Genomic DNA, 4,412 nt, shown 5'->3' with positions numbered 1-4,412 from the left:
CTTCCCCCCCACCTGGTTATCCCCATCCACCTTTTCCCTTCCTTCTTTCTCCCCTACAACCCCCGGCACATTTTCAAGATTTTCCCCTTCCTCCCCACCTTCCACGTTATCTATACCTACCTCGTCTATGGTTGCTAGATCTTTCTGTGCCGGGGGCGGTGCTTTTACCTGAACCCCGCCCCCCTCCCTCTCCCTTTCCCCTTCTGTCTCCTCCCTTCTCGCCGCCCCCTTCCCTTTTCCCGCCGTTTTTCCTAGCTCCGCCCCTTCTCCATTCCTTTCACTCGCCTGCTCCCCATGCTGCATGTCGGCCATTTTGTCACTTTGTGTTTGTCTAAACTCCCTCCTTGTCTTTAACCTATTTGCAAAGGACTCTGGACAGTCCTTAAAAAGGTGGTCCTCATCCCCACACAAATTACATTTTCTACCATTTGGGCAATGTTCAAACTCATGACCTACCTCTCTACATTTTCTACAGACTGTTATCTGGCAGGTTTCTGCCAAATGTCCAAACAAACCACATTTCCGACATAATTTAGGCATGCCCTGATAAAAGACATAACCCCTGTTCTCCCCCAGCATTATCGTTGATGGAATATGTTCCAGCCCCATGTATCCACATGTTAGTGACCTTAACTGGACTGGAACTTTCCAAGAGCATGTCCAGATGCCATCCTCATCTACAACTTTGGTAGGTGGGCTCTTAACTGTGCAAAATCTCTTTAGCCATGTACCTATGTCCTCCCCCGTCACTGTCTCATTAAACATCCTAACATATACTAATTTGTGAGAAGTCAGTTAATTTCTCTGCTACAAACAAAGGGAATTTATGTTTGTGCACCTCATATTTCTTCCAAAAATCTTGTAGTCCAACTGCTGTCCTAAAACTTATATCAAATCCCCTATTACCTGGTAGTGCCAAAATGCAGTTCAAATCTTCAGCTTTAAACCCCAGCAATCCTTGTACAAACTTTCTTGAAAAGTCCAACATTGATATCTCCCCTAAGCACTCCTCAGGGCCTGCATACCGGCAGCGAACGCTGTGGTGCCTCCTCACGCCGACCCGAGCAGCCGACATGGTGGAGGCACCACCAGCTAAAACAAACTAAAACCAACTAACTATTAAAAGTATTCACTTACACTAAAATCCTACTCTAAAAAGGGCTAAAACACAAGAATAAAACACTTACCTTTCAAGTTTGTAAAAACCAACTCCTGCACTCCCAAACTGCACTCCAACACACTCCTAAACAATACAAAACACAAAAAACAACAATTCACCACACAATATTCTCTCTGGAAACAAAATGGCTGCGGCCACTGAACAGGCTGCAGTCTTTAATTCCAAAGAGTCGATCGCTGTCTCCGCCCCTTGATCTTAGCCAAAAGGCCGAGAAGCGATAACCTGAAATGGGCGCTGGGGCTCCCCTCCGCGGAGACAGCGCCCTTCCTTCCGGCCGTACGTACGCTCACCCTTCCCTTCGTGCCACGCCCACCCCTACGTTTATACACATTCTCATTGTACAGATTGTTGCGGCCCTGCCCGGAGGCAGAGCGCTCCAAAAAATCAATTTGACTCTTTGACGTTCCCCTCCAAGGAAATCTTTAGTAAAATGCGAAAGATTTGTGCGTGAATGAAGAGAAACCCGAGCTATAGCCATGTAGGCTCAGGCGTCCCGCTACGCCAACCTAAAGCCTAGCTCGTTTGTTCGCGGTAACAAGGGAGGAGCCTGCGGGGCTGTGGCTCGTTGGCAACATTAGGCAGGCAGGCAGGGCTGGCAGGCTATAATAGAGAGAGAGAGAGAGAGAGAGAGTGAGAGAGAGGAGGGGAAAAAACAGTAACAATCTCAAAAAAAAAAAGAACAAAAACGGAGGGAAAACTGCAAACTGCCGAAAGGGGAGTGGCCTCCACTCGCACTGCATTTGTGACCAGCTGACAAGGCAGTGAGAGAGACAGAGACCAGTCACTCCCCTTCATTCTTACTTATTCTGGCTTTTTTTTAAGGAGCGAGCACTTTTGGCTGCTTTGTTTTATTTATTCACACAGACAGACAGACAGACAGACAAATCAACCAACAAATGTAAAAATAAAGTTCCTGGAGGTACTGCAATACCAGGTCGATGCGTGGGGCGAACAGGGCAAGCCCCTGTTTCGCCTCCCTGTTCTAAAAATCCATTTAATATGAAGTCCTCATATAGAGGACGTATCAGATATTAAACTGATAAGAACAGATTTTTTTTTTTTTTAATTGTAACATACAGCATATGTGTCAACAATCATGCAGTTTTACATTTCAAAAATGTTTTAACAATGCTTGCAATGGGATACATAGACATTGGTGTTTTTTTGAGTCCAAATAATTTTACATCTCAGTGTTTTAACAATGTTTGCAATAAAAAAAACATGGTCGCTGTTGTTTTACATAAAAGGTTTGTCTCTTATGTGCGTGTCCGTGTCTTTTTGTCCATAACCAATGTGATTGTTATCTAAGGAGGGGGCGGGGATGGGCGTAGCCTCTCTTCCAGGTTTCCAGGCTTCTGCTTCGTGGAGGTCCCCCGTCCTCCTCTTTCCCACCACTTGGTGGTGCCTTTACACAGCGAGCACAAGAGACACAAGACTCCACTCCACAAGAACAGCTTTACACACACACCAATGAATAAAAGGGCTATTTTCCCACACACTACACTACTGCATCTCACCACATGCCACTTCGGTGGTCCCCATAGACAAGGAGCTAAAAACAAATAAAATAAGTAAAACAAAGTTAAAAAAAACCCTTTTTCACTGATTTTAATAAGGAAGCCGCTATCCCCATCATAAAATCCATGTTTACCCCCTGAAATTTTCCTTCCCACTTTATTGTAACCAGTCCTACTCCCTGTCCGTGTACCGGCATGCCTGTACCACCCCCGGTCCGCCTCCATCTGCTTGTCGCACCACTCTGAAAGAAAGACACATGTTACCTGTCCCCCTGGGGCCCAGCGGAGATCCTCTGAAACCATGGCTCCACTACTCCCCAGGCTTCGGGGGAACCTGTGTGCAGTTAGGCGCCGCTGCCCAGGATCTTCCCTAGCCCGTGGCCCCGGCACCCCCATCCGACTGTCGCAATGTGACATACTCATACAGCCACTTATGTACCAGCTCTAGTCGGCCCTGTATAGTCGTCTCCATGCGCTTCCCCACAAGCAAGTTTCTGGAGGTCCACACGGCGTCTTTTATGCTGTTAAGAGTGGGCCAGAGCCTCTCAAAATTAGCTGGTGTGACATGCGGGCCCCAGCCCACCCCGTTAACCGCTTTCCGGTAACTCAACTCTTGGACCTCCCTTGCTTGTAGGCACGGGCACCATAGGGTGCCGGTTACTGACCACAGATCCTGGGCAGCGTCGCACTCCCAGAGCACGTGCCTCACAGTTTCAGGCGCGCCACACCCTGGCTGCGGGCATATGGGATTTTTTGCCATGCCCCGGGAGTGCATAACGGCCCTTGCCGGGAGGATCTCATGGGCCGCCATCCAGGACAGGTCTTTATGTCCGTTTGTGAGAGTCGGGTGGGCAGCGTTAATCCATACCTGCCGGGATTCCTTTTCCCCCAGACCATGGACCAGGCACACTGGTTGTTGCTCCTGTACATGAGAAATCATTTGTTTATGCTTAACGAGCATGTTTAGGGTAGCAAAAGCAACTGGCAATCTCAGATCTACTTTGAGCACCTTTAAACGTCTCAGGTATGAGCCCATTAAAAATCTGACCATACATCCCGTCTTAGTCATGTTTGTGTCAATGCCATATTTCATGTGTGTCGCTACAAAAAGGCTGCCCAGGAAGAGGTGGAGGTCAGGGACGCCTTTTCCTCCTTTGTCCGGTAGCCTCTTCGTGACTTCTCGGCGCACTCTCTCCCATCTGGAGCCCCAGAAGAAGTAGAAGAGCACTCTGTCGATCTCCAAAAGGACTGATCTGGGTGGCATAAAAACTGTAGACACTAATAAAAACGGGTAAAATTATGGCTTTGATTATTAAAACTTTACCCTCCCACGTCAGCTGTCTCATCTTCCAATACCCTATCTTCTGTCTTGCTTTGTTCAAAATTTCTGTCCAATTCCCCCTCCCTTTACCTGTCTCATCAAATTTAACCCCTAAAACCCTAATGTCTATCTGTTTTAAAACCAATTCCATTCCTCTCAGTCCCTCTGTTCCCCATGGTCCAAATAATTTTGCCGTCAACTTTTCTTTGTTTAACTTTGCACCTGCTGCCTGTCCATACCATTCAGTGAGAGCGAAGGTCCTTTCCACTGCCTCCCTTTCTGTGCATATGACATTGACATCATCCATATAGAGTACACATTTTACCTCCTGTCCTCCACTCCCCGGGATTTTTATCCCCCGTATCCCTACATCTCTTCTCAAAGCCTGTGCAAG

At 47.5% G+C, this 4,412-nt stretch overlaps 2 non-coding genes across 2 annotated transcripts; both read right to left on the bottom strand.

The window, feature by feature from the left end:
* Positions 1 to 1,532: 1,532 nt before the first annotated feature.
* Positions 1,533 to 1,651, bottom strand: LOC143486180 (U5 spliceosomal RNA). The gene has a single exon (XR_013123177.1). It is a non-coding gene; the product is annotated as a U5 spliceosomal RNA (small nuclear RNA).
* Positions 1,652 to 2,077: 426 nt separating this feature from the next.
* On the bottom strand, positions 2,078 to 2,264 carry LOC143486619 (U2 spliceosomal RNA). The gene has a single exon (XR_013123562.1). It is a non-coding gene; the product is annotated as a U2 spliceosomal RNA (small nuclear RNA).
* Positions 2,265 to 4,412: the final 2,148 nt, after the last annotated feature.

The sequence above is a fragment of the Brachyhypopomus gauderio genome, unplaced genomic scaffold (genome assembly GCF_052324685.1).
Source record: "Brachyhypopomus gauderio isolate BG-103 unplaced genomic scaffold, BGAUD_0.2 sc44, whole genome shotgun sequence".
NCBI classification, from domain to species: domain Eukaryota; kingdom Metazoa; phylum Chordata; class Actinopteri; order Gymnotiformes; family Hypopomidae; genus Brachyhypopomus; species Brachyhypopomus gauderio.
The sequence above is the reverse complement of the archived record's forward strand: the minus strand, read 5'-3'. Positions and strand labels throughout refer to the sequence as shown.